Raw genomic sequence first — 18,543 nt, 5'->3', positions numbered from 1 at the left:
CAAAGAAACATGAACTATTATTCCACATCCAATACCTGTGGAGTTGACCTTGGAACACAGGGTCTTAAACTTTAGTGTTTATTAAAATTAGCTATAGGGCTTGTTAAAACACCCCTTGCCTGGCTCTACTCCCAGAGTCCTGATGCAGTAGCTCTAAATATGTGCATTTCTAACCAGCAACATCACAGTTTGAGAAGTCTATGCTCTTTCTCCAGTCTGCCTTGAAGTTGGCAATTCTCTTCCTTCTCCCAGTCTAGCTTGATTAACTTCACCAATAGCTAGCTCCCTGCTGGCTGAGTTGGCAGAGGGCAAGCTTACTGTTTCCTTACTCTGGGGAGTATTATTTGTTCTTTTTAAAGCACTCAGGTACTTTGCTAAGTGTTTTAAAGCTGTTCCTTTATCTGATTCAGATATCAGAGGTGGGTTAGAGCAGTCTCCATTTTCCAAAGGAAAAAACAGAGGTGTCTAGAGAAATCCAGTAGCTTCCCCAGAGTCCCACGCTGTTCTACTACAAAAAGGAAAGACTGGTTTTTCCAGGGTGTGTCTGGACATCTGCTTATCAGAAAATCCTACCCAGCATTTCGCCATCTCATCTTTCATGGAGACCAGGCATGCAGGTGCACCAGCTGGAGACAATGGGCCACTTGGGGAAGCCAAGAAGGCAGTCTATCCAAGAGAAGGGAACTCTTCTGAGTCTAGAGAAATTGTTTATACCAGAAAAGTAAAGATGGCAAGACTTGCTAATGGAACAAAATATAGATAATACTGGAAACCCAAGGATACTTACAGAGGTTAACAGATTATGGAATATAAGAAATGTCTGAGTTTCAATAGACAAAAGTGCTTTTGATAAAGTCAAAGTAACTTAAGAAATTGGAATACAAAAGGGAGCAGTTTAAGCCAGGGACAGTTCAATCAGGGAAGTACATCCAAGTGTGATAATTATGTGGGGTTTCACTTAATAGGATTTGCCACACTGAGCATCCATCCCTTTCTCATTGGAGCCTTCTGATTTATAACCTACCTGATGTCCACAGGGATTGTATTCTAATTGACCATTTGCTCATAACAAAGGGATAATAAGGGTCCAATTTTAATGTATGAGACACAACAATAACACCTGTCAGGCTTATGATTGGGCTAGATGATGGAATCTTTTAAATGTGAATGTGATAACTAATTTGTCAGAGCCTAGTGACTGCGTTGAACTCAGCTGGGAACGCACATAAATAGGACTGTAGGTCAGACTTAATAAAAAGGATATGCATGAACATGACTATAGTTACCTATGTCTAGAGAACCACTTAGTAATATTCTACAGTAATGCGCCCAGTGAGTGCTCATCTGCCCACCAAAGGATAGACCTTCCCCAAACACATTCCAGCATGTTCTCTAGGCTTCAGCTCAAGGGCCAAGGAGAGCTCCAACCACACAACATTTCTAGAATACTAAAACTTGCCACAAGATCCCAAATTCCTTTTTTTTTAAATGTACTTCGTAGTAAGAAATAATTTAAATGCTTGATCACTACCTCAAATTCCAGACCAGGGACCCCAAATGCTTTAGCTCCTCAGCTTGGGTATCTGAAGACATTTCAGACTTCACAGGTCAGGTCCATTCCCCCCTATCACTGTCACCTCTGCATTGCACAATGTATCTCTTTCCCCAAGCATGTCCCTTTTATTTCAGGCCAAAGCCCAAGAGTCACCCATGATCCATCTCTTTGCCCAACCTCACACTTACCAACCTCAAGTCTTGTTGGCTTAACCTTCAAATTATAACTCAAATTTAACTATGGCTCACCACCCCCCTGGTCCAACCAGGAAATTCCCTATACTATACTTCTGTATTGATAGAATAAGCAAAGAGATTTTTAACCTTATTGATCAGATTACATTAGTGTTCTGTTTGAAACTGATGTCTCTAAGACCATTCCTAGGATCTGTAAGGTCCCCCATGACCCCCTTCCTGCTTCCTACCACCACTAGTCACAACAGCCTCCTCTCTGCCTGGAACACACCAATCTATGGTCAACCAATCGATGGCCTTTGGAATGGCTCTTTCCTCTTCTAGAAAAATTCTTCCCCACCTATTCCATTCAGGCTCAACTCAATTGTCACTTCCTTGAACAGGCCCTCTCTGAACACATCTGTTTGTCAATACATTCAGCTTATGAGCTTCCTGGGAATAGGATTTTAGGGCTTTTCTGGCTTGAACATGGCTAGAATTCCTAGAACAGATCCTGAAAAAGCTTAAGATACTTTGTAGTTGGTTAATGATTGAAATATTTAGTTCACTGTCTATATGAGAAGTCTTTGCCATGATTTTTTGCAATGATTTTTAAAGCAATGAAATATTACTTGTGTATTAGTCTTACTTACTCCTTGACCAAATAATTAGCAACAGTTTTACAAGGGAACGGAGATCTTAGAAAAGAAAAAATCGCCCAGCAGTCTTCATCATTTCCCCCCTAATTCAATGACACCTTAGCAATCAGCATGACATTGAGTAATTTTCTTATCTTCTCAGCATCTCTTTTTTGAGTAAATGAAGATAATGGTGGTATAAGCTCACAGATGTGGTGTGGGAGTAAATAATGTAATACATAGCACTTAACTCAGGGTGGGAAACTACTTTTACTAATGAATGAAACTAACACAGCTTGTAGATCTGAGATATTTAGCATCCCTTTAGCTCAGCATATAAATACGTTAAGTTTTACATGTGGGAAATACTGAAACTAAGAAAACAGTGATCACAGCAAAATGGTTATAATTTTTATACATATTCATATATTTCATGAATATTCACATGTGTATGCATAAGCATATATATGTATATATGCATATGTGCGTATATATACATATATATGTATATACATACACACACACACACACATATCAATGCTGGGGATTGAACTCAGGACCTCATGCATAACCCTAGCCCTTTTGGCTTTAGTTTAATTTTCAGATAGAGTCTTGTACTTTTGCCTGATTCTGGCTCCAGACTGTGATCTTCCTATCTTTACTTCCTAAAAACTAGAATAACAAGCATAAATGGCTCTCCATACCCAAGACATTTGTTCAAGGTACTATTAACTGTTGTGCTTGCATTATTTCTTTCCTTTACTGAACATTACTTTAAAATCAGAAAGTGCTGACAAGCATAATGAAGATTCCTAATACCTGAAAGAAAATGGTTAGGACTGTGCTGTCATATATTAGTTTTCAAACTTTCTATGTATTTAATATATATTTAATCACCACTCACAGAGTACTTACTACCCTATAGAAAGACCTAGAAGTGAAATTCCTATCTTTACCACTGAACAGTATATTAACCTTTATTGAGTGTTGACCATTTCTTTGCCAGGCACTTAGAAAGTTTGTTTTATCTACTCCTCACCAGAAGCCCTGAAGGTAGCATAAGTTAAGCATCACTCTGTCAGGCCACACAGCCAAAAAATAACCACAGAACTCAAACCCCCAAAGGTTAATTACTGTTGAAACTTCCTTGATCCATAAAACACAAAACTATTTTATGATAATGAATTATTTCCTTATTTTTCCCCTTCTTCCCTCCTTCCTTTCATTATATAAGACTCGTATAAATCAGATGTCATCTTTGAAACTAGGAGAACTGAAGGGAGGGATGGGAGAGATTGATAAAATCAAGACGTACTTATAAACTGACAGGTTAAATGATAACGCCTTTGTACAATGAAAGATAATAAAAAATACTACTTAAAAAAAAGAGCTTTCTCAAGCCCTCCTACCAAAAATAAGAAAAAAAAATCAAATGCTCTGACCGAGAGCGAGTCAGCCATGTTTACTGTGTCTTTCTGCACACAGGAACCCTGGATCCATCATCACCCCCAGCAGGTTACTTTAGGCCTCTGTGATTCATCAGACCCCAAAAGCTGCAAACACCTCACGCTGTCAACAGAGACTCAGAAAGGGAAAGAAAGGTTATAAAGAGGAAACAATAGTTTCTGGGAAAGAAAACAGCAATCTAGTCTTCTCTAAAGGTACAACTGTATGATTCATTGGTACTTTGGTACAGCTTTTCATCCTGAGATCTTATGCTTTCAGGGAGCAAGGCTAACCAAACTGCCGGAATTTTTGAAAGTGTATTGGGTAACTTGCTCGCTGAGGAGATCAAAGGAAGAACTGTTATCAACAAGAAGCCACCCTAAATAGGTTCTCAGGCATCAAAGCAGCCCTAGCTGGTCTGACCTGTCAGGTAGAGGATTCAGTATTAACTCCAGGGACAAAGCACACCTAAGCTCTTAGGGCCTTTGGATGTGAATGGAAAAAAAAAAGAAAGAAAGAAAGCTGAGGAGGGCTGACAAGGAGCCTGGACAGGACAAGCCCTCACCTGACACCACCTGCGCCACCATGCATCGGTACGCCTCCACCCTCAACAGCCTGCTCTCACAGCTGGAGCTCAGGCCTGTTCTCACTCTCAGAGGCCACAGGAGCACCTGGTTTCCTGTCTTTCTAAAAGGTACTCTGTACTTTTAGGGTTCTGATGCCAGACTCCTGTTCCTCTCAAGGCCTTCCTTTGATAATAAAAAATACAGGCTGGGAATGTGGCTTAGTGGTAGAATGTTTGTCTAGCATGCATGAAGCCCTGGGTTCGCTTCCTCAGTACCACATACACAGAAAAAGCCGGAAGTGGTGCTGAGGCTTAAGTGGTAGTGTGCTAGCCTTGAGCAAGAGAAGCTCTATGACTGACAAAAAATATGTGTGTGTGTGTGTGTGTGTGTGTGTGTGTGTGTGTGTGGCATGTTGTCAAGTTGCAGAATAAAGGGCACAGACTCCATTTTTCTACTCCTACTATGGGTTGAATCTGAGGGTTCAACCTGTCCCCTATTTGCCAACAAATGGGGGGGGGGGAGAGAGAGAGAGAGAGAGAGAGAGAGAGAGAGAGAGAGAGACTGAGAGCATCATAGAGCTCTACCTCTTCTAGGAATTTAAGGTGATTAGGCTGCTCAAGTTGGGAGGCAGGGAGGCTTCTGATTGGAAGCCACACGCTGGTCCTGGGGTTACTGCTACTGCTTTGTCCTATAGCCTATATATAATATATTATTAACACTACACATCCATACCAACAGCTATGGTGCTGTGACTACATTTTGCATCAGCTGAATTATAACACAATATGCATACCACCTTATCCACACAGCCCTTCGTGGTGGAGATGTCTCAGGAAATGAGAGATAGGTGTCAGACCCTAGTTAGACAGTTAGGGATAGAAGATGACTGGGACAATGGCCCACATGGAGGAAAACAAAACATATATATCACCTTTCTTGTTCCTGCCCAGGGAGGCTGACTTTGAGTCCTGTATCATACCAGATACAAAAGCAGAAGTCAAGTCCTCCTACTTTCACCCAGGATTGGAGAAGTTCTTCAGACAGAAACTTACATCCAATCAAAAGGCCTTCAGCAGTGAGCGACTATCACTTAACAAATCAAACCAAAGATGCATCCTCCCATAGGCAGGGGATGAAGGATGCCCTCCTATTGGGATGACAGGGAGATTCCCTCCCCACTTGGGGAGTCTGCTAATTCTTTCTACATGGTTTCCCTTTCACCTTTAAATAAACTTGCTCTGCTTATCAGAAATACTTTCCTGCCTTTCATTATTTAAAGGGCAAAGCAAAAGAAGCCAAGAAGATCCTAGACCATTTTAGAAGATTGCACAAAGAACATGAGAGGTCATATGCACATGTGAAAAGATGTGAAGTCAAGCTCATGGGAGTTATCAGTAGAACTGATACACACCACCGGTCTTCCCATGCCGCTGTGATACCACAGTGTCCCTACTTCCATCATCTTGCAAACTACTTTTATTCAAGATACACTTTAAAAAAACAAAAACAAAAACACCAAAACCTCCTTTGAAGTCTGACACTAGAGAAGACTAAGATTTGTGCCTTCCAATCTTAAGATCATCTGTTTACCACATTAAACCGAGGTCTCTGTTGGCAGAACCAAGATGGGCTATCCAGTGAATATGAAAACCCAGACACAAACTTAAAGTGTGTTCGTGTAGTAGAGATTGCTCCGAGAAATGTCATACCACTCTGGTTACATCATTGGACATCCTCAGAATTTTCCATATACACATCTTTACAAACTAAAGAAGCTCACAGCTTCTTGTAAGGAACACCTGAGATGTTCCATTTCTATGAAGAATCCTCAGAATGATACATGCACACAACAGGCATCCACCTAACGTGTTCCAAGCAGCACTGACCGCATTCCCAGTAATGGCAGCGTGGGATGAGCAAGGCCTCTTTGGCCTCACCATCTTCTTGCTTAGGCTCTACAGCCGGGCTGTGCATCTCACTTCACGGTAATGCTTTAAGAAAGGTCAGTGCCAGGCTCCAGACTTAGCTATTCTGATTTAATTATTCTAGGATATGTCCCTGGCACTGTATATTTCCTTAAGTTCCTCCAGTGATTCTAATGGCTATGCAAGGTTGCAAACCACTAGCTACAATACAAATGTATATACTCTGTAGCTCAGGTAAATCAGATTTTTCAGATGTTAAAAAAAAGGTTTCTTATCCAGATTCATTTTAATCAGGAGCCACACCTCTATCATCTGTGCCAGGAGATTTCTGCACAACCGTCACAACACAGGACAATTCTGATATAGCATACCTGACCATAAAGATTCCTGAGACCATGGAGGTTGATTCAGTTGTTCTGGTTAGCTCCTTGGGGTAAGGAAACTAGGAAGTTGGGCTGACTACAGGATCCATGGAGGGCCCAGGCAATAGATCATTCAGGGTTTCGAGTACAACATGGGCCAAACAACATGGGCCACTGATACCTTACTGAGACTCTAAAGACACAATCAAAAATGATTTTCAGTGCTTCTAGTTTCAGAATATAGATCTATCAAACAGTGTCTTGTTCTTCTAAACCTCTTATACATGGGTGAACCAAAAAGGTAAGTGCAAGTCACCAATCTACCTGGAGTTTCCCCAGATCCCACCCCACTTAACCAACTTGGGATAGTCCATAGGTCCTGGAGACCCTCAAATATCACGCACACACACACACACACACACACACACACACACACTTACTTTATGGGCCCACAGGATCTGAAAGGAAGAGACTCCTGGAAAATCTAAAGCAAAGATACCATCTGGTCCCTTTCCCAAGAGACATCCCCTTTTTCCATATCATGCACCTGGCATCAGAAGAGGTAGGGAACCTGAACCCTCTGCCATAATCCAAATAGTTATATATAGAAGATGCTAGAATGGCTGACCCATCTAGAGAAGAAACTGCTAGAATGGCTGACCCAAAGAAGGTGCTGTGGAGTTCAAATAGAAACAGTCTTCATTCTGTGAGAGACACAGTAGAAAGAATCCAGGAATCTTACTTATTGGCTTTGGTAAGAAAGCACTAACAGAGCTGACTGGGGCCAAACAACAGTAGCCATAGAATCAGAGGGAACAAAGCTGTATCATCCAGAATCAAAGGACCTGGTTCAAATCTCAGACCTGTCCTTTACTTGAGTGAACTTGCAACTATCAGTTAAGTTCCCTAAGGCTTAATACTCCTATTTGTAGCATGGAAATTTTAAGTCATAGAGGAGCTGTAAAATGAAATACATTTAATGTAAATGCACATTTAAAATTAAATCTATTAGGTATATAAAGCACTTGGCACAGTGCCTGTCTGGCACCTGGTAAATACTCAACAGATGTTATTTCTTCCTCTTGCAGCAGGGAGAAATTGCACTTCTCATTTATTTAGGAAACCAAAGGGAATCTTAAAGTCAGGGAACTAGTTTATTGTATAAGAGTAATAATATAAAATAATTATTTGATGTTTTCTGTGACTTCCAACATCTAGTTTCCAATATCCAATATTGATATTTCCTCTGGAATGCACAACTTTTTTCCCTAGTTATTTGAACTAGCTTTCACAATATGCAAATAGACTTGGGAACATTGGTGAAAAGAATTTGTTCTTGACTCTGTAATCTTGCATGAGCAGAACTATTTTTGCCTGAATTATTCGCTAAAGAATAAAAACATTTTAATTTTCACTTCCCTTAGAGTAATACACATTAGCATTGCTTTAAAAAAATGAAACAAAACAAACTACCTTTACATTGTGTTGATTTTGGTCAAACAAGCTATTCCTTTCAAAGTCTCCTCCAGGTCATTGTTGAAATTTGTAACCATGAGAGAATAAAATCTCCTCTTTTTTTTTTCATTTGGGGCAAGTCATTCACACAAGATTCTGATTACCTGTCCCCAATATCATGTGGGTTTATCTCCCCCAAGGAGTCTGGCCTTCTGATAAGATATCCCTAATGAAGAGCTACTGTAGAAGGAAACACCACAGCCCCAGCTCTGTCCTTGCCAAAAAACTATGCTAATGACATACTTTCCACCACCTACCATGGGATGCAGTTCTCTGAGCAGTCTCTGTCAACACACCAGCCCTCATTCACAATGAGGGGTTTGTGTGCTGAGTCTTTCCTGTAGCTCCATTTCTTATAATTAACACAGTCCCAAAACATGGTAATGGAGGGAAATGGCTTACACTAGTTTTTTTAAGGCTTATATAAAATTATTTTCCACTGATTTAAAACAAGTGGCTTTATTACCTGTAAATATTTAAAGACTTTAAAACATCTTTAAAAACAAATTTCATATGCTCATTCTAAGTAGTCAACAAAAGCGATGATGCCCTGAAAATATATTCTTGATCCAAAAATGTGAAAAATGGTCATTCTATACCCTGAATAATAATATCCAAATCAAACAGCTACCAATTAATGGCTTAGAAAGTGATTACCATTCTCAATTACATGTAAAAGCAAACTGGTGCTCTCTCCTTTTACTCCCAGCTCAAAAACATGGTCTTATCTTAGAATGCAGCTCTTCTTTTGATGAAATCTGATTATACCTTTTGGGATCTCCCAGGTAAATTTACAGAAGAAACATTTTTTTTTAATCAAATGATCAGTGCTCTGTTGTTATAATGACAATAAATTATTTCCAAATAGCTCAGGAATTCATAGTAATCATATTATAGGATCTACTACAGATAGGAATGGTAGATCAAAGACAGATATAACCTCTTGGGTTTCTGTTCCCTTTTATTAGATTCTTTTATTTTTCTTTTCTAATTCGGTTGTGGGGCTTGAACTTAGGGTCTGGGCACTGTCTCTGAACTTTTTGCTTAAGGCTAGCACTCTGCCACTTTGAACCATAATGCCACTTCCAGTTTCTACTGGTTAATTGGAGATAAGAGTCTCATGGACTTTCTTGCCCAGGCTGGCTTCAAACTGTAATCCTTAGATCTCAGCCTCTGGAATAGATAGGATTGCAGGTATGAGCCACTGGTGCTTGGCTTTGATTCTTTTATGTAATTATTTGTTTATTTTGTGCTGTTACTGGTGCTTGAATTCAGGGCCTGGGCACTAATCTTGAGTTCCTTTTACTCAAGGCTATAGTGCTTTACCACTATACTCAAGCTGTGGCTTGAGCCACAGCTCTACTTCTGGCTTTTTGGTGGTTATATGGAAATAAGAGTCTCATGGTCTTTCTTGCCTGGGCTGACTTAGAACTTAGAACTGGCAGATCTCAGCCTTCTTTAACTAAAATTATAACCATGAGATTGGCTCCTTCTATTAGGTTCTTACTCTAAAGTCAATACTAATATCAACCAATACAGCTGACCAAACCTGTTAACCTGGCACCCCCCCAGGCCTGCAAATGAACCTCTACCCAGCAGGCAGGTGAGTCCCCTTCTTTTAACAGGCTCTAGACTCCATGTGTCCATCATGAGGATCAACACCTTTTATCATGTTACTGTAATCACATATCCCTAAGTATAAGGGAAGACAGGAAGGACAAGCACCATTCAACATCCAGGATTTCCCATAAAAGAAATAAAGAAAGATGGCTGAAGACAATCAGCAAGCCCATTGTCATCATCCATGAAAAACGAATGCTGTTCTAAGCAGAGCACTGTACAGACCTCACACCGTTCAGCTCCTATGAAATACTAGGAGGCAGAAACTCCATTTTACAATAGAGAAGTGAGGCCCAGACAAGGAAAGGACCTGAAAATGCTGTACAGCTAATCAGCAGGTGCTCCTGGGTTTGACCCTGGTACCAGTTTGCTCACACCCCAACTCCCTGCCTTGCTCAGATAGTCTAGTTTAGGGACCATGGTGTGTTGACAGAAATTGTTTCCTCTGAGGCAGGGCAGTCTAATAAGAGTGAATCGGAGTTCTGTGTATGACACTGAGAACTCAACAGCTAGACACATTCCTGAGGCAGTGTCAACACCCATCACCCATTGAGAACAAAAGCCTGTGTATCCATATCATATGATTTCAGAAGAGGAAAATGAGAGGCAGAGAGGTTACGTAATTACGCTAAGACACATGGTTAGTTGGTAATAAGGTAAATAATAGACTATTGCTCACAACGGAAAAATGCATGCCAATTTTGGTCCTAAGTGATCAAAATCATCAAGTTCCATCACCTAGCTGCTCTGTAAACTTGAATTAGAATGGTTGTGCTTCTCTGACATAATCAAACTCTTTCTCAAGGGATAAAAAAATACATCATTTAGAGATTTAATTTTAAATACACTTCAGACATTGAAGGCCACTCCCAGACAGACCCCACAGCCTTCTGCACATGGCTGCAGGGAGTTTTCAGCCTTTGCTGAAATGTGCAAGTCTTAACATGGTTGTGAAAAAGAAGGAATATCTGTGAATGTCAACGAATCAAACACATGTGTGATGGCTCTTTTACAGAAATGCAGACATGCTGAGTCTCAGGAGGCATCAGATGCAGGACAGGGGCAATCTCACCCATCATGCTCTTATCCAGCTCTACTCTGCTGGACAACACACTTGCACTTCGCACAGTTCTGCGGAAGTTCTGGAAGTTCACCAGCAGTGTGCCATCACAGTCCAGGGTTGGTAAGCACTCTTCTCCTGCTGTGCAGACAGCTACCTTCTTTTTTGTGTCCCATCATGGCAGATAGACAGACAGACAGTACTCTGAATACTCCCATCAGAGCCCCCTGAAGATTTCATCAAAACCTCATCACTTCCCAAACACTCCTCTTCCAAATACCATCACACTGGGAACTGGGGCTTTACCACATGCCTTTAGGAGAGCATGTGTACAGGACAATCCATAATGCTGTCCCTTTGTAATATGCAGAGAAAAGTGGTGACAGACACCAAAACAAGTGACTACAAAGTAAGTCATTATGCCTGAGAAGGATGAGTCTAGGGAGCTAGTAGAAGGAACAGCAGAGGCCACAGGCAGAAGAGAAGAAGAAGAGATGGGAAGAGAAGAACACCTCAGGAGATGGGCAGTCTGTGTTGACAATGCAGGTCAGGAGAGAACCAGGCAATGTGAAGAACTATGAGGAGACTATACAGATTTCTCCCTTGAGATGGAGCTGGGCAAAGCTTCCTGGCAGGGAGCTCCTGAGCTGTGAAGAAGGAAGGGCTGAAGAAAGGAGGGGCAATGAAAGCAAGAAAAGGGCCGTGGCACCTGGCTAGGGTGTGGGCACCTGCAGAAGATGCAGCCAAGGGATGTGCAAGAATGTTTATTTCATCGTGACCTTGAACTCAAGATCAGAAGACTAGTTGAAGAGGCACACAAAAGTTCAAGAGGTTCCAGGCATATCTAACATGAGCTCAAGTGTGCGTGGTGTGCCATCTTAGGGCAGAGCAACTGTCTTCCTTCACAAGCAAGGAAGCTGGGCTCAAAGTCACGTGACTTGGGACTCAGGACTCCAAGTCCACACCTCCTCAGGGCACTGCCTATGCATGGCAGGTTACTGGTAGGTTGGGTTCTGTGAGGGTACTTTATGTGTAAACATTACTTCTGTAAAGCAGGAGGAAAAAGAACCCCAGAACTGGGGTAGGGTATAAGGACTAAGCAGTGAAGAATCAGTGGGCTCTGGGACTTCCTATGAATCACAACTTGAAGGCCGGTGTGAAAGCATACGAAGTTTGAAATGGACGCAAAAGCTTTTCTGTTTCCAGTTCTGTGTTCTGCTTAATGGGTGTTTGGGCAATGGCTTGCAGCCACCAATAATGAGACTGTGTCTTTATAGTCTAAATGAATCCATTATCTGTTTGACAGAGAAATGGCTTTGTCATTCGCCAGTTCAGACGCTTTAGGAAAATGGAATAGGAAGGACCCTTTCTACTCGGTGTTGCAAATAAACTGCACTAACAAGATACACACATGCATAATCCACTTGAAGAGTTGCTTGTGAAAGTTGATGTCATTTAGAAAGCGTGTGGTTGAAAGGGGTTGATGGCCAAGCGTCTCTTACACAGATGTTGTGGTGTAGACAGAAGTAGCCCATCTGGGATTAGCTTTCGCATAAACTTTCAAATAACATCAGAAAGAAATCATGGTTTCCTCTTTATGAGGTCTTCAAATGTAAGAGAGGACTCTTAAAGAGCAGTGGAAATTAAGAAACCATTTGGAGCAGTAATCCTCACAAAATTAACTAGGGGTTATAACATCTGAGCGTGATGCTCTGTCTTAAAAGAGAGTAGGTTTCAATAACTTCATTATCTCTCTTTTCCTCTCATTGCTCTCATTCTGTTTGGTGACAGATTTAATAGGATTTAGATGAGGTTTGTGATTCCTAGAACTATAATACTGTTAGATTAAAGCAGAATTGGTTATGTCCATGTCACTCTACATATGCACATTTGCACAGCACAAAAGAAATGAAAAGCAAAAACAAAAAAAAAAACAAGACAAGGGCAAACAAATAAGTTCTTAAAATTCAGAAAGTGAACTTGCCAAAAGTGAACTGAAAGTACAAGAGAAACGATATAAAAGGAAGAATATGGGTATTGATATCCAATAGTCCAAGGTAGCTTAATGGATTTGACCTGGAGCAAAGTGGTTACGTTTCTGAGACTTAGTTTCTCCGTCCGTACATAAAAGAGAAAAAAATAAAAATTACTTCTCAGGACTGATGGACTAAAATTATCATTGATAAATTGCCAAGCCTACTCATGAAGTATAATTCTTACCATTATATTTAAAATAGAGCCAGTTATAAAACATGGTACAATAAAGAAAACCTCTGTGAAATAATCACATACATATAAACACTAGCTCCCCATCTTAGATACATCAAGATTATACCCGAGAATGGCCTGACATGGTCTTCCTCAATATTTTTAAGGATTTATGAAAAGGAAGTTACACCTGGGTATACATGCAGTGTAGGTTTTTTTTTTTTAAATCCTGGCAGAACTTGTGAGTATTCCTACACTTATATTATTATTCTGTAAGATACAGTATAAATACTCTTTAGCACTTAATGGATTGGTTTCTTTTCTAGCAAAGTCTTAACTCTGCCTTTCAACAAAATGAGATGGGAAAGCATGCTTTCTCCTACCCAGCAAAGGAGACCTTTCTAAAAGCCCTGCTACCTTGAATTCATCATTGCTCTGGAAATATTAATAGCTTTCAAAGTCATAGTGAGTCACTCACTTTTGAAACAATAAAGACCTAAAGTTTGAGGGTGGAAGCAGATCTAATATTTGAAGGAAAGGCCAATATAAGTTGGCTGGAAAAAAATCAGAGTCCATCAATGTACCAAAATATAAAGCATTTCTCTGGTGGAAAACCATACCTGTAAATTCTCAATATGTTCAGGCTGCCATCATTTCAATTGCTTGTTAGAAAATGCATATATAGTCTATGGCCATACCACCCTGAACGCGCCCAATCTCGTCTGATCTCGGAAGCTAAGCAGGATCGGGCCTGGTTAGTACTTGGATAGGAGAAAATGCACACACACACACACACACACACACATATATATGTGTGTGTGTGTGTGTGTGTATATATATATATATATATATATATATATATATATATATATATATCCTCAAATAGCAATTGAATAAACCTAGTCCTACCAAAAATCACCACAGCTCACCAGGAGACAGAGTGAGGAGGTGGCCTGACTAGGAGCAGAGCCTCTGCTCACAGTGCCAACCCAGTAGAACTGAGGAGCCAAGACTAAATGCCCTCCCTCTGGACATTAAGGAGAAGACTTCCAGGATGGGTGGACACGGGCTGGGAGTGACTTCCAAGCCTTCCTTCCAGAGCTCTGATCAGATCCGGGACTTCCTGAAGACCCCTTATGGCAACAAGCAAACATACTGTCACCTGGCAAAACCTGCCTTTCTTGCCATGAAGATGTCACTCACACAAATAAGTATGAATATATTATTCAGGAACGATGCTGATATCAAGATGATATTTTAGCGTGGTAGGATTCCTTTTAGTATAGAATCTGACACATAAAGTGGCTTTCAACAGATAGATGATAGAGAAAGAGAAACAGAGGGGGAGGGAGAGAGAGATTTTAGCACTGCTTAAGAAAAGGTAGGAATAGGGGCTGGGGGTTTAGCTCAGCAGAAGGGTGCCCACCTGGCGAGTCAAGACCCTGGGTTCGGTCCTCAGCTCTGGAAAAAAAGAAAGAAAGAAAGAAAAGATAGGAATGGAAAGTCTGACTAAAGCAAAAACAAGATTTTCTTTTAAGGGATAACTTTCTACCAGGTAAATGATGTAAATATCATGAAGTTTTTTCCTATGATGAAGAGCAGGCAAACACGAAAATATGCCAACTGCAGTGGTAAGAATTGGGTTGTATGGAGATGGTGTGGTATGCAGATGGTACTGCATCCAGTTGGAGATCATAAGGATTGGAGTTAGAGTTGCCATATGAGACTTGAAAGATTCTTGCTAAAGATTTCCTAGCCAAGGTCTTACCATTGAAACTATAGACCAGCAGCTGAGCTGGAAGCCTTGAATGTTTTGAAATCAAGCAAAGCCATTACATCTCTAACAACAAAGTAAAACAAGAAGAAAGATCCTATTTTGTGGAGGTCATAAAAAAGATAAGTTATAGAAGGGCATCCAAGTGCTTTTATATGTAACAGAGAATAATTGAAGAAACCACTCAACAATGGAAATATATTTCATGAGAGTGCAAAGAAGCACTGGAGCAAAAATAACTGGTACGGATTATAAAAATAATAATGCTGGGCTATAAATAACATGAAAAATTGAATATGCTAATGAAACCACAGTGATGAAAGCTGGAAATAAGAGAATTAAATTATACTAGCTAATAGAAACTGGGAGCAGTGGAAAATGGATTTGTAGGTAGGGAGCCCTTGATCTTGTTCTGAGGTACAGGAAAATTGAGGAAGGAACCAGTCTTGATGATGTACCTGCCATGAATCATGCATTAGGCAACTCATGAAATCACACTGTCTCACTCAGTGTTAGGTAGAGATGCATTTCTCATCTTAGAGATGAGGAAACAAATCCACAGAGCGCTCAGAACACTCGCCCAGGAAGGGCGAAGTGGAGGGTGGCAGGGACAGGGCAGACCTCAAACAGGTTCCCCCAGTCACACCCACCCTCTCCCTACATCTCTCACGTGGAGTGATAAAGGCACAGATTCTGAAAAAGATGTTCAAGTCAGTGGCAGCAGTAAGGTTTGGGGCTAGCATAGCTTTTATAAAGTATGTGTAGGCAGTGATTTAAAACTAACACACACTCTCTCCTATGTGTGTGTGTGTGTGTGTGTGTGTGTGTGTGTGTGTGTATATCCATATATATATATATGTTCTAAAGTTATATAAATAATAAATGTCACATAAAGCTATGCAGATATGCAAGAGAAATTTGTCTACAGAAATGTGTGTTCTCAATTTGAAAGACATTCTATTTTTAAGTAAATGCAGTACCTAAACATTTCAATCAAGTTGTAAGAAATTTGATTTTTTATTTAAAGAACTGTTATCCCCTGATTTCACCCACTCTAATTTTAGCTATACCTGCCTCTCTTCTTTCATTAAATCTATTTTCCAAAGGTCTAAACCATACTAACTTGCTTCTCCTTTGAATTCCCACTTCTAGAGAAAGACTGCGTCTGCCTATACACATATATCATATGTACACAAACATACACATACATATTGAAATATATATAATGAACATCTAATATATATAATGAACATCTATGTGTCTATGCAAGCCCTAGATAAAAATTCAAATGGGCAGCTGCGTGCTGAATTCACTTTGGCACGGACAAAGTTGTTTAACCACTAGGCATGCTCTCTTCTTTGCATTCACTATCCTAAAAGTAAAAAGTAAACAGATGACATTAAAGAACAAAGAGCTGGAGAGAATACTCAGCTTTTCCCCTGCAGAATTCAACACCATACTGAACATTTCATTTTTCCTGAAGACTTATTCCGAGGAGACATCTCCCTTACACTGGAATCAAAGGGCATGTGAAGGACTGTTTCAAAAGTGAGTCCCTTATTGAAATGAATTCCAGGAAATGGGAGAGGAGAAAAAGGTGAGTCCTTCGGTGATCCTGCCCCAAGAATCCCTCTGAGTATCGATTCAGACCCCTAATGTTACAACAATGCCCTACATGCCATGAGAGCCAAATTCCTCCCCCAGCAGTCAGCCTCAAATGTGTCACACCAAACAGAGTGTGCCACTGTGTGTCACTTGGCCTTAGTAGAGACAGCCACAGGATGCTCACAGGTGCCATATCAACATCATGTTCACGGTGCTGATGAGTACTCAGTCTAAACATTGCAGAATCTGAATCAGGACTTTTGGGGCGGGGGCGGGGAGTGGGGAGGTCCGGTCATGGGGCCTGAACTCTGGGTCTGGGCGCTGTCCCTCAGCTCTTCAGCTCAAGGCTAGCGTTCTACCACTTGAGCCACAACGCCATTTCCGGCTTTTTTCTTTTTGCTTATGTGGTGCGGAGGAATTGAACTCAGGGCCTCATGCATGCAAGGCAAGTGCTCTACCACTGAGCCACCTTCCCAGCCCTGAATCAGGACTTTTCGTTTGGGGAACTTCAATTTGACATCTTCTAAGAATAAAACAACTGTGTCCATAATGCAAACCAAATCTATGAATGTTACAGAGGAAATATGCACCAGCCTCTCTGGCCCCTGCTGGCTTGGCGCAGAGAAGAAGAAGAAGCAGGGTGAAGACACTGGACGCGTTTGCTGTCCAACACTAAACATGCAAACATGCCCCTTTCTCAAATGACCATTCTGTCCCTTGCTGTGATGACGGTCATAACATTTTCAGAAGTGGGCCAAGGATACCTAGTAATTACTCCATCACTGCATAGCTTTCCTACCAATTCTCACACAATGCCCTCCTGGTCTAAGAAGGGAGTTATTTGTTTTACACAATATCATTCCATCAGATTGTAGTCAATCTACACTCAGACTTTTCCAGGCCTGACGTTGGTCTGGTGATTATCTCTCTCCATCAACTGACAGGAGAATCCCTGACCTGTACTTTCTCCGCCCACAGCCACGCAGGCCTGGACCAGACCAGAAACAAATTTAACAAGCAGAGAAGCATCTGTGATCCTTCTTTCCCAAAACACCTAGAAATTTCTGAAAGGGAAATAGTACTTCAAGAATTGCTAGAATCTGAGCCCTGGCTTCCTCATAACCTCTCCTTCAAATTAAAATAACTACGTACACATAAAACACATGCAGTCTACGTGTCCCTGGATGTGTGTGTGTGTGTGCATCACGAAGAGCTCACTGGGTTTCTCTAGTGACTCAATGATAAGAAATTGTGATCAAATGCTACCTCTTTGAATCAAGGAGGAAAAAGGGAAAACTGGTGATTTCTCGACGATGCAGGTCAGGTTCAATGCTCAGTGACCTTTGTGTAAAGACTAATCTGAAATGTAACCAGGGCAAGCTTATGCTCGCAATTTGTCTTTTCTATTCAGCTCAAAGGCACGTGTTCCTAAACACAGTGAAGAGCTCATGGATAAAGACTTATTTACCTAGAAGGCCCCTGATACTAGAGAAGAGATTGTAGAAGAAACCCTGAGACCTAGTGTCATTGCCTGAGGAGGAAGCCACTATCTTTCCTGTGGCATTGACGTAGCTAACAGGAAAACAGTGTTAAGGACGTTTTTGGTAAACAGCACCTTTGCAGGTCTCGTCTTGCCTTACCTGCTTCCTGTGAACAGGACTTCAGTACCCTGAGGTACAATCTGACATTGCACAATGCCATGCAGATGTGCTAGGTGCTACTTTCCTCCATCTGTCTATTCAGCATGAAGTGCTTTCGTGCATATTTGCCACATTCCCCTGATCCAACATTAATCACAAGATAATTTTGCAAAGTTGATAGCAACTTGCTTAAGTTGTAGTAGGAAGTCGGAATGGTTTGTGGAAGTACCAAGCATGAAACACTTTCCCTCATCAAATGACATCTGTCAGGTCAGAAGTACTTCCAGGTCAAGTGTGCACAACTGACACACAGGCACAGCCTTGTATCGGCCGTACCTGCAGCCACATCCCCAGGTGTGCATGCACACATGTGAGCGCACGCGCGCACACACACACACCACACACCATCACTATCTCTCTACTCAACTAATCTCATTGTCCCTAAGAAATTGCCTA

General features: G+C 41.1%; 1 protein-coding gene across 1 annotated transcript in view; it reads right to left on the bottom strand.

The window, feature by feature from the left end:
- Positions 1 to 18,543, bottom strand: part of Ust (uronyl 2-sulfotransferase) — a 256,159-nt gene that overhangs the window by 151,975 nt on the left and 85,641 nt on the right. The gene's annotated exons all lie outside the window — the stretch shown is intronic.

Source organism: Dipodomys spectabilis, unplaced genomic scaffold, assembly GCF_019054845.1.
Source record: "Dipodomys spectabilis isolate Male_0828 unplaced genomic scaffold, ASM1905484v1 ptg000001l, whole genome shotgun sequence".
Lineage (NCBI taxonomy): Eukaryota > Metazoa > Chordata > Mammalia > Rodentia > Heteromyidae > Dipodomys > Dipodomys spectabilis.
Note: the sequence above shows the minus strand (reverse complement) of the source record. Positions and strands in the feature narration are given on the sequence as shown.